At 37.3% G+C, this 12,857-nt stretch overlaps 1 pseudogene across 1 annotated transcript in view; it reads right to left on the bottom strand.

Annotated features, from left to right (window-relative positions):
* The window catches only part of LOC146997269 (cullin-5-like), a 572,661-nt pseudogene that overhangs the window by 472,336 nt on the left and 87,468 nt on the right, over window positions 1-12,857 (bottom strand). The window lies entirely within an intron of this gene.

Raw genomic sequence — 12,857 nt, 5'->3', positions numbered from 1 at the left:
TTGTGTTTGCAGGCTCTCAGTAATGTATTGTTGCGTGCGTACGAGTTCGTTATGAAATGAATGCACAAGTCCGATGAAAAATGAACAAAAATTTATTATTATCACAACAAAAATGCTTACATTTTCTCAAATTATCATTCAGTATTACAATATCTCACAGTAGTTATCTTTTAACTACTCAAATGTCCAGTAGAACGTAATTCAAAACAGCTAAAGAACGCTAATCCGCGAATTCGCTACAATCAACAAGAGTAGTTTTCTAAACAACAACAAACTTAGCAACTACTGCGAACTGAGATGTTTGCCTCCTTTTATAAGATTTTAAAATCACGCGCTAGAATTTTCCAGTACTTTCTCGAAATCAAAAAGAGATATTTATTTATTTAATGCACGCGCTCTTGTATTTTCAATTTTCCTGCTTAGCTTTCTTTTAATATTCGTCACGCGCTGCACTGCGCGAGAAATAAAACCATTTAATTTATAATTGAACTAACATTAGCTTTTTAAATACCAAATTCGTAACACTGCCCCCTTCCCAAGGACTGCACGTCCCGGGCAGTACAATCCCTGAACAGGAAGCTAAACTTACAACTGTGGCATACATGCATTAATAAGCATTACATTACAATAATGAACAACATGAACAATAAATGCAATAAATAAAACAAATCAAATGCTATCAAATACAAATCAAATACTAAATGCAAATCAAATACTAAATACAAATCAAATCAAATATACATTTAAAAACAAAAAGGACCATGGTCTTATACTACTTACAATTATTTACATTACGTACTATGGCCATAGTAATGAGCTAACCTGTCGTAATGAACGACTTTAGAGTTCGAAGGTTTTTTAGGTTTAGAGTTCGAAGACTTACGAATCCGAACCACGATGTCATTCAGCCTATTTAGGACTGTGTACGGGCCATCCCAAGGTGACTGTAATTTCGGACAAAGTCCTTTCCGTCGAGTCGGATTCCACAACCACACCTTGTCTCCTTCGTGGAATTGATGTTCAATAGCTCTTGTGTCGTAGCGGGTCTTAATCTTCTCTGTCGCCAATTTGACTCTCTCTCGTGCAAAGTTGTGCATCACTTCAAACCGGGCCTGGAGATCTTGAATATATTCCTCAGACGATGAAGGAGAATCCGGAGGGCGTCCAAACAATAGATCACAAGGCAGACGAAGGTCACGACCGAAGACCATCTGTGATGGGGAATAGCCTTTAGTCTCGTGAACAGCACTGCGGTAAGCCAGTAAAAAGAGTGGTAATTTCTTGTCCCAGTCCTGCTGGCTTCTGGAAACCACTAATGAGAGGTTATTAAGGATGGTTCGATTGAACCTCTCTACCATGCCGTCCGACTGGGGATGTAATGGCGTCGTTTGGGTTTTGTCAATGCCGAGTAGTTTGCATAGTTCTTTGATTACTACCGAGGTAAAATTCCTTCCCTGATCGGAATGTAACTGAAGAGGCACCCCGAACCTGGAAATCCAGTGCTGTATCATCACCTCAGCTACTGTAACAGCCTCTTGATCAGGAATAGGATACGCTTCAGGCCACTTGGTGAAGTAATCAATGACAACGAGTATGTATTTGTTACCATCAGCAGTTCGTGGCAGAGGTCCCACGTCTTCCCATCATCCGACTCGAATTTCCGGTATAAGACGCCGTTTCGAATGTGAAGTGAATCCCAGAGTGCCCAGTATTGTTTTGTTGTAGGACTACAGATAGAAATGTCCTGCCATGTAGGTTTTCTGTTTGATGACTCTATTAAATCAAGTATGGGTTTAATGTCACGGTCTTCCAGCTGGTCTTTCCTGACTTCATCATCACTCCACGGGTCTCGATCAGCCGATGTTGATGTTGTAATTTGTCTTGCGACCGGAGTCAGCAGCTCGTATTTCGCTTCCACCCTGGAACAATATCGGCAGCTTTCTGGCAAAGGTCTTCTAGACAGGGCGTCGGCGTTCCCGTGTGATGATCCCTTTCGATGACGGATAGTGATGTCATATTCTTGCAGTCTCTGTATCCACCTGGCTATTTGACCCTCAAGATTCTTAAAATTTAAAAGCCAGGCTAATGATGCATGGTCCGTGCGGAGGAGGAATTTTCTGCCGTATAGATAATGATGGAAATGTTCTACAGCTTTGACTATGGCGAGCAACTCTTTCCTGGTGACACAGTAATTCCTCTCCGGTTTAGACCAGCACTTGCTCCAGTACGCTACTACACGTTCTTGGCCGTCTATTTCTTAGGACAAAACCGCACCGACACTGTCATTGCTCGCGTCCGTGTCGAGAATAAATGGTCTGTCGAGCTGAGGATACGTCAGGATTGGAGCAGATGTTAAAGCTTCCTTTAAGTTGTTAAATGCATCCTCGCATTCTTTTGTCCACAAGAACGTTTGCTTGCTCTCTGTCAGCTTGTGAAGGGGTCTTGCGATGGAAGAAAAGTCCTTCACGAATCTCCTATAGTAGGTGCAAAGCCCTAGGAAGCTTCTCAGCTGATGGACATTTTCGGGACGTGCCCTGGATTTAACCGCTGATATCTTTTCAGGATCCGTGCGTACACCTTCTGCAGAGATGACATGTCCCAGATAAGTCACTTCCTTTCGGAACAATTTGCATTTAGCGGGGCTCAGCTTCAGATTGGCTTTTTTCAGTTTCTGAAGCACCTTCCTAAAATTTTCTAAATGTTCTTCAAAACTTTTCCGACGATGATGATGTCGTCCAGGTATATCAGGCAGGCTTCGTAGGAAAGGCCTTTCAAAACAGTCTCCATAAGAGTGTTCGAATGTTGCCGGCGCATTACACAGTCCAAACGGCATCGCCTTGAATTGCCAAAGCCCTTGTCCCGTAGTAAATGCCGTCTTTTCTCGGTCATCAGGGTGTATTTCTACCTGCCAATACCCACTCTTTAAATCAAGTGTTGAGAACCACTTGCTTCCAGAAAGAGTGTCCAAAATGTCGTCAATTCTAGGAAGAGGGTAACTGTCTTTCTTCGTAACCTCATTCAACCGGCGATAGTCAACGCAAAATCTTGTTGAGCCGTCTTTCTTTCTGACAAGAACGATGGGAGATGCCCATGGACTTGCTGAAGGCTCGATAACATCGCTTTCTTCCATATCCTTTAAAAGTGTTCGTACCTCTTCCTGTTTAGCAAACGGTAGGCGTCTTGGATGTTGCTTGATCGGGTGATGATCGCCTGTATCGATTCTATGTTGCGTCAAACTAGTTCGACCCACGTCAGAAGACGAGCGGGAGAAAACAACTTGAAGATCTTTAATGACGCGATCGGCAGCATTCTTCTCTTCATCGTTTAATTGCGCATTCTGCAATAACTCCGATGTAATGCTCTCTGAGGACACGGGTTCTGGGATGTTGCTCTTTCTTTCAACGCTGGTTACTGGAGTACATGCTGCAACCACGTCGCCTTTCTTAATAACTCTCGCCTTCTCAGTTACATTGGCAACTCTCACAGGAATAACCATTCTCGATAAGTCGACGAGTGTTGAGGCTACTAGTACTCCTTTCGGGGTATTAGAGTTATTGGGATATTCTATGATGCCGTAGCGAAAATCTCTGTTTTCGGCTATAGATCCAGGGAGTAAAATTTCTGTTCTTGCCGGTATTGTGATATTGTCTTGTGCTATGATTCTGTGGACAGATTTAACTTCTTCATTATTAATTCCAAATAACGTTATGTCCTCAGACGCAGAATGCAATTCATTATTTTTAAAGTCCAAGGAAAAATTATATTTCCTTAAAAAGTCTAATCCGGGTATGCAAGGATCTGTAACGTCTGCTACATATGCTATGTGATGGTAAGCGGCACTTCCAAACCTGATATTAACGTTCACTTTCCCCGCGATATCGATCTTCTCACCGGACACAGTCTGGAGGGTAACGCAGGGCGGCGTCCAGATAAGTTTGCTTCCCAATTGTTGAGCCAAATCTTTTCGGATGATGGTAACGTTGGCTCCTGTATCTATTGTCATATTGCAGGGAACTCCATTAATATGTCCTATTACAAAAAGTCCATTACTGTCGCCTCTCACTGCAGAAATCTGAAGCGCTTTAAACTGGGGCTTTTCATTATCTGGCAACCTCCGCCCCACGAGATGGCCACTAATTAGTTTCCCTGCTGCTTGCTAGGAGCGGTCTTAACATCCGTGCCCTGGGGTGTTCTGAAGTTTCGTCGTATGTGTCCTTCAGCACCGCAGTTCCAGCACTTAACGGTCGGTTTCTTATCACCAATATTCCGTCTCAAGGCGTTGAGTTGTCTAGTTAAATCGTCTAGACGAGCAGTGACTTGATTCTCTGGCTGCTGGACTTGAGCAGCTCTCACGGGGTGGCGGTCTCGACGAGTGGCTTGCTGGGCTGCCTCGAATTTCATGGCGTACACTAAAGCACTTCTCAAATCTTTAACATCCGCCATTCGTAGAGCCTTCTGTATTTCGGGATCCCGGATGCCATCGATAAAGTACTGCAGGGACAGGATTTCCCTCGTTTCTCTCGGGCACTCCGTAAAGGCGAGGTGGGACAGCTTTTCAACATCTGTGGCGAGTTCCTGGAGTGATTCGGTGGGCTTCTGTTGACGGGATTTTAATTGAAGCCTGCTGCAGTCTTTTAAACATTTCTCGCCAAAGCGCAGTTCCAATGCGCCGGATAAAGCTTCGAAGTCAAGTCTTTGGTTTTCTGGAAGCGTCTGCAGGATATCCGCTGCGTCTGCTCTCAGAGAAGCGGCGAGATGGCAGGCCTTAGTTTGGGAATCCCATCCATTCGCATCCTAAACGATAGAAAATTGTGTTTTATACACTTGCCAGGATGTATTCCCATCATATGTGGATATCTTCAGAGATGGACGAGCAGGCATCGGTAAGAATTTAAAACCCTCAGAATTGCTTCTTTCGTTCGCTATGCTCTTCTTTAAAGTGTCAACTTCTTTCGCAACGGCTGAAACCCTATCATCAATTTGTTGCTCGACGGCAGAAACTCGCTCTTCTATATGGTCTTTTACAGAAGGAACTCTTTCTTCTATTTCTTCTTTCACCGAAGAAACTCTTTCTTCAATTTGACCTTTTACGGAAGAAACCTTTTCTTCAATTTGCCCAACTTTATTTTCAACCACATCTATTCTGCCTTCCATAGCATCGAATTTGGTTTCCATTATGCAGGCAATTTCTCTTTTCATTTCGTATTGACTCTTTTCAATCTTTACTTGTACGGCTTTTATTTCGTCTTTAAAAGTTAATTGACCAGCTTGAATGGCCTTTATCTCTTCCTTAACGGATTCTTGTCCCGCTTCAATCCTTTCCTGATTAGATTTCATATCTTCTTTCAACGAGGTAAAGGCTGAGATCAACTGCCTTAATTGCTCTTCCATCGCTCTTGTTATTGGCATTCAAATCCCACTTCTGACACCAAAAATTGTTGCGTGCGTACGAGTTCGTTATGAAATGAATGCACAAGTCCGATGAAAAATGAACAAAAATTTATTATTATCACAACAAAAATGCTTACATTTTCTCAAATTATCATGCAGTATTACAATATCTCACAGTAGTTATCTTTTAACTACTCAAATGTCCAATAGAACGTAATTCAAAACAGCTAAAGAACGCTAATCCGCGAATTCGCTACAATCAACAAGAGCAGTTTTCTAAACAACAACAAACTAAGCAACTACTGCGAACTGAGACGTTTTCCTCCTTTTATAAGATTTTAAAATCACGCGCTAGAATTTTCCAGTACTTTCTCGAAATCAAAAAGAGATATTTATTTATTTAATGCACGCCATCTTGTATTTTCAATTTTCCTGCTTAGCTTTCTTTTAATATTCGTCACGCCCTGCACTGCGCGAGAAATAAAACCATTTAATTTATAATTGAAGTAACATTAGCTTTTTAAATACCAAATTCGTAACAGTATCTTTGCTAACATTTCTACATAGAATTTATTCTATTTTGACATATTTATAGATTTTTGAACTAATAAATTGTCTTCGCCGCAAAAGTTCTCAGTTTAGTTACCAACTTTCTGTCTTTGTGTAGCAATTATTGCCTTAACGTCTTTATTTGGGAGCATATTTTATTTAGTTTTTTATTATTACCTCATATCTATTTTTCATTTCGTATACATGTAAATATGCTACTTCACAAAAATGTAAATATGTTAGTCAGTTTATAAAAAAAAATTATGCTTGAAAATTCGTTGCTATGTATTTTTATGCCGCGATGTTTCGATAAATTTTGGTTATAGTATTAGACGATCGCGTTTAGAATATACATGATTTGCTGAAAGAAAGAAATCAACTATAACTTAAGGCACATTTTTCTTTTTGTCACTTTTCTTTCCTGTATACCTTTTACTTTGAACATCGCTATAATCCCTACATATATCACACTCTACCTGGAACTCTATTACGGAACAGATAAGAGCAAAGAAACATTTATTTCCTCTCAACATTAGTGTAAAACTAAAGTACCAAAGTATAATACTTTGGTCAATTTACTGACTTGAGAAAATGTCAGCATAATCGACCTTGCCTATAACGATCTCACCTTAGTTGAGCAGTCTCGCGACATATTTATATAAATATTCAAAAAGGATGCTTCAATGTCATAAATGCTACCTTCGAACCATATATACCAAAATCATTCCAAAACTTTGACGAATAATTTCATATACTGGTCATGATTTTAATATAATTACATCACTTTACCATCATGATTATAACGTAAATCCTACGATAATCGTAATCCTGCTTTATTTCGCCTACTCACCACAAAAAACTTGAAAATATTTTCCGCTTAGCGGTTTTCTGGCATGGAGATAGGAAAGCCGGTTTCCACAACCTTCGTATTCGTCCTCGAATCTTAGGATTCTAGCTTCGGTGCTCGACAAGTGTTTAGTCTGTCTGTGCCACACAGGCAATTCTGGTGTTTGGTTTGATTTAGTTGATTATAACGAAGCACACTTGCGCTATCTGCCTAGGATGAAGGATGCCTTCGTGGAGAACATTCTAAGGGAATCTGGCTAATATACACGTTACACATAGGAAAAACTCCGAAACCTCCCATGCAGTCAACCTATTCGCCTAGAATCGAAACCAGTTTGAAACTACCAGTGCTCAGCGATTTTACCCCTCCGCCACTGTTGGGCGACAACTGCTGTCGAGCCGAAATTCTTCTAGAGAGCGTGATCTTAGGTCTTGGGAATGTGGGAGAAAGTTGTAGAGTGCGTGGATAAAAATCAACGCGCGAAAATGTTGCAACTAGTCGTGCATCCTTGACACGGAGGAAGAAACAAACCTCCTTCGACAGTTTTTTAAACGATCTGCGGGTGAAAATGAGCAGAGCATGACGAAAAAAGCGAAGACCAGAGACAAAAATTAAGCGCTTCCGTAGGCACTTCACTTTTTCTTTTAATTATGTTTTTATAGAATATGTATTTGTTATTTATAAATAATTGTTTCTTCTTGTTTTTGAATAAGAAAATACATATTTCTTATTCGAAAACACTTAACAAAAACAACTGAGGTCGTGATTTGAGAGCTGGCACAGATTAATGGCATTTCGAATTATTTCAATGGGGAAAATTGCTTTGAGATACGAGCAAGGTTACGAAACGAATTAAACTCGTATGTCGAGGTACCACTGTACGTAATTATATAATAGTTAGCAAGCAGATAGTAATAAATAATTTTTAAAGTCTGATGCTATCAATATATAAATTATGTTGACTAGTATAATTAATTTAGAATTATGCGCCTACATATAATAAGATGATGTATGTTACTACAGATACGTATTAATATATACATATATAAGTCTGTGCATATATATGAAATCATAATTCGATTTAAACCAGTTAACAGTTAGAATTACTGAACAACCATGAAAGATTCCTCAAGAATGAAATATGGTGTAACAATGAACACTTAGTTTAGAAATTAGATTCTATTGTATATTGTTGTAAAAGCCATTGTAAGAGTGAAAATTCTTCATTCTGCCTTAATGCGATTTTTTGCGTTTAATGCGTTGTTTGGAGATTTTATGATCCCGAATTATATTGATGTGATATATTAATACTGCATTTGTAGACATACGTTTTCTGAGAAACGAGTCAAGGCGATTGATTTTTTGTAAAAATTTGGATTTATCCTTATTTTATTGACGTGCACCAGCACTGAATTGAGAATAGCTTGTGCTATGCTTCGATGGATGAAAAAGCGTTTGTAAGTAATGAATATTATGAAAGTTTCAGCATATTTAAATGAGTAGTATTAAAAGTATATATTTACTAATACCATATATTAATACTTTATGGTAAATTTTTCATTATAAATCTCATCATAGTTTCATTTCTCATTCTATTGCATTTCTATAGCGGAACCTAAATTTTTTGGTTTACATATTGTAGATTGCATCAGTTTTGCCGCGCAATTTATTCCTCGGTATGTTACTTGTAGTGTTATTAGAAATTCCATTATTTCTGTCTTTTTTCTGCAATTGGTAGAATCTGATTAGGAAATTTATGTTTTTCTTTCAAGATGTATATGAAATTGGTTATATCAAGTGTTAAATAAACGTTGTTATTCGGGCAATAGCGTTAGCTTTATCCAGATTGATAAATGCATTTCTTATTTCTTAAAATCTCAAGACATAAAGACACACTCGGATAGGACAGGACAGGACAGGAACAAGTACAGGGGGCACCACGCCATCGCCATTGACAAAAATGGTATAGCCCCCATGTACTAGCTCTCTGGACACAGGGGACCTGATTACAGTAAACATAGGACATAGCACTAACAACGTTTAGGACATAGCGCAACTTACTGTTACAACATACTTCAACACATAGGACATAGCATTATCATAATATTACAGATTATTTACAATGCAAGAAGTTATGTTCATACGACATAGCATTATCATACTATTACACACTCGGATAGTAGATTCACTCACTTTACGTTTTTTAAGGGTTATATATATATACATTTAGGGCGTGTTCAAAACAACCATTGACGGGTAGTCTTGGCGTAATTCGGATTCATACCAAGATTATCCATTTCTCAAGGCAATAATTTTTGTTATTTTTGCTAAACCGTTTACGAAAATATAATTTTCCGAATGCTGAACTCTTATGCATGAAAAGGCAGATTTTAAGATATTTGTTTTGCAATTTGATGCAAAATTCGTATTTTTAAAACACTGATGTATATGTTCTTATTTTAAAACTCTGCCAGTATATAACATTAAATACCATTCTTGTGTTATCACCATTTATACATGCCGCTTGCTGTACAGCCTGCTGAATACATTTTACTTTCTAGCCATCTACAATTACATCGTGTTGTTTCGGTATGAATAGGGGCGAAGTTTTCATTACTTAGATACATTTAAAGATAATTAATTAAATTTTTCTGATTTTGATATCTATAATAGATAGACAGGATTACTGATAAAAAATTTAAGAAAATAGTAAATGAAGAAGTAAATAGAAAAATTTCGTTCAGGTATTGTGAGATACCAATATAAACTTCATACATTTTACTAGGGGGCTGTTGCCAAAGCAAAATCTTTACTATATATGTCTACCAGTTCTATGTATACAGTGTGTTGCTCAAAGTAAACTTCCTGCATTGTGAAGAGTACTTAATGCGTTCTTGCGAAGCTTGTTTTCTCGTACAAGTTCTGCCTCTTCGAACCGAAATTGTTCGTAATCTGCAGCGTCTTGAGTTGTTTATGCAGGTTCTTGAGCTGTTCTGTTATTTCCTGTCGAATCTTACGGTGACGCGGAGAGTCTTGTATCCTTCGTTTACTTGCAACGTATCTTCATCGCGCAACTTATCTTCATCGCTTCTCTTCATCGCGCATATTCTGTTGACGTTCCACTTATCTAATGGGCCTCCGTTTCGCTTCGGCTTCCCTTTCCGAAGCACGCAGTGTTTCTTGGTTTTCTGAATGTCTTTTGTGTGTTCTTCTAGTTTCTGATACAGTTTGAGCACGCGAAGTTTCTTGAGTTGCTGCTTGTCTGCTGGAACTCCTATTCGTTTCTTCTTCACTTTCTTGAATGTGTAAGCTTTCTTGTCACTATGCTTGCCTGCTGAGTTTCTAGTTGTATCTTCATTCATTTTTGAAGCTCGCAAGTTTTCTTGTACTTGCCTGCTGAGTTTCCCAGTGTTTCTTACTTCATTTTTATGTAGCTCGCTGTAACATTTGTGCTGTCTTCTTGCGTTCAGGCATTTTAGTAAATTAAAAAAAAAATTATGTAACTGTAGTAAAGTAACATTGCATCTAAATTACGTTAAATACCTACAGAAGTTTAAACTTCTACTCAGAAAGGAACTATACAATAAAAGAAATTAAATTTTTATAAATAAAATTAGAATAGCATAAACTGCATAGAAACATTTCATTATGAAGAAAATGTATTCATTCTTTCCAAGGAACCAGCGATTCGTAAATAAATTTTTCTTGCCAACTCAGGAAACAAAGACCTTTGACACTTCAGGTAATACATTAGAGTTTATGATTTAAATTTATTTCAATATAACAAAATTTCAAAATCTCAATAAAGGAATTAACGTAGCGATAGCATATCGTGTCACGTATCCAAAGGTGAAACATAAAAGTTGCCAAAAGCAGCTATTCATTTAAAATACTGATATTAACGAAAGATTTTCGACATACAATGACGTTATATTCAGTTTCCTTTAAAAACATTAAGCTTCATTTAAACAAAAGGAAATTAAATTCAGACATTTTTCCTAGCTTTCAAGCTTTTATTGTATTTTAAAATCTTCTTTTTGTCACAGTTGCGCAAGTTTTTCTCGGCGTCATTAGGAGCCGTAGGTCGAAATCATTTAAGAATCATTTCTGTAAATAATGATCATATGATAAATTGCAATACATATTCGATTGTTTTATTGAGAATTTGAGTACAATTCTTTATACATCAGCTATTATGCCCCTTTATGTAACGACAAAGATTATTTTCAATGATTATCCGATGAGAATAATTCTTTACAATGATTATTCGATGACAATGATTATTTGCAACGAATATTAAAAGCTGATGACTATGATTACTTAAATAGAATATGCATGTCATTCGATGATAGCGATTATTTCCAAAGAATCTTCGATCATGTCACTATTGTATATCGCTATACCCCTGGGTTTGGGGCCGGTTGGGAATTGTACTACGGCCCTGTAATTAAGCGTTTTAAATGACGTCAAAAAGTCACTGATCCAGATATTTTACTAGTAACTGCTGTGTATTGTGATCGAAACCGTTATTTAAATCTTCTGAATAAAATTTGGGATAATTCATTTTACATCAGAGAATAAAGCAATTTGTAACACGAATTTCAACAAAACTACATGCATCGAATAACAAGAATTATATAAACGGAAGTATCAGTACAACAAATCGCTCTTTGCAGCTCCGCTTTAGTCCGACACTTGTTTTTCAGCTATCGTATCTACCCATTTGAAGATACCATGTGAAGAATACTTTTTTTAAGTGTGTAAATTAATTACATGTATGTTATGTATATATATGGAGATATTTTTTGAATTAGGAAAGCACCAACTTCTTTTAACGAAAACAACCGAGACATTATCTCCAGTCCAATTTAATTTTTCATCTAAATCATTTCTTAATTACAAAAGTTAATATTAATTTTCTTTGCAAAGGAGACTAGGTGTTGCTGGAAACAAATGAAATACCAAACATTATTAAATTTATTGAAGTCAACAGCAGAAAACTGTTAAACATTTAATAGATCACTTCAATGAAATGTAGTTGCATTTAAACGTATTAAATTGTTTTCAGCAGATGTAATAATCAGGAACATAGGAAGATCCGAAGAGATATTGTGCGTTTAAATACTTTTTTTGTTTTCGCTAATTTTTTTATACATTTCAGTTAACGTGTAAATCTGTGTTTTGAACGCATGGCCCGTTAAGTGAAGAAGTCTGTAGGAAGGCAATTTTTAATCCTGTGCGGAAATTGTCCAAATGAATGATCAGTCATCGACTCAGCATACGCAGCCATCAGGTTGAGATCCCAAACATTGATTAATTGCGCTCGACTGGAAATTTCATCAGCATGGTCAACGGAAGCCACCGTTTAAAAAATTTTCTTGTTCTTAAATATATGCTTATTCACTTTTGTAATATGATTAGATACTTATAATCACAGTTCCTTCACTTTCAATAATATATTTCATAAATTGTTGAAGTGCAGACACACACTTCATATTGTAGAAACACGTTTCTCTGGAATTTTTGATGCAAATCCTGGTTATTTTTTCTAAGAAGGGAAAGTAAGGGAGAGTGCCATTTATAAAGCTTAGGTTTTCCAGATTTGCAGGTTTTTCGCGCTCGCATTTTACGTGCTTCTTAAGAATCTCTGGTAATAAAATGGGAACTTTCCATGACTTGTTGCCAATCTAATTGGAGAAAAAAATTTATTCTTTATAGGGATACTTGCGGGAGGTAACCGTCGAGCAATCTTCTTGTATCTGTCTCGTCCCATCCTGTTTGTTATTTTATTAAAACGTGTTTGGAAAATTTTTTCCTGATTGCATGGTTTGATTTGAGATGATAGATGTCAATCAGACCTTTTAATATGGCATCCTGAGCTGTTGGTGCCAGCAGCTTCATTTCCTATTATACCTGTATATTCTCATAATGGAATTTAGGTTAATAAGAGGAATATTCATTTCCATATTTATTGTTTTTAAAAGATTTTGAATAAGTAAATATATTTTCTTTGTGGAACATTGAGCGTTTAAAAATCTTTGACAATCTGTAAAAATGCTCGCAAACTGTA

The sequence above is a fragment of the Stegodyphus dumicola genome, chromosome 5, assembly GCF_044657685.1.
Source record: "Stegodyphus dumicola isolate Sdum_Otavi_A_Nest chromosome 5, ASM4465768v1".
NCBI lineage: Eukaryota > Metazoa > Arthropoda > Arachnida > Araneae > Eresidae > Stegodyphus > Stegodyphus dumicola.
The sequence above is the reverse complement of the archived record's forward strand: the minus strand, read 5'-3'. Positions and strand labels throughout refer to the sequence as shown.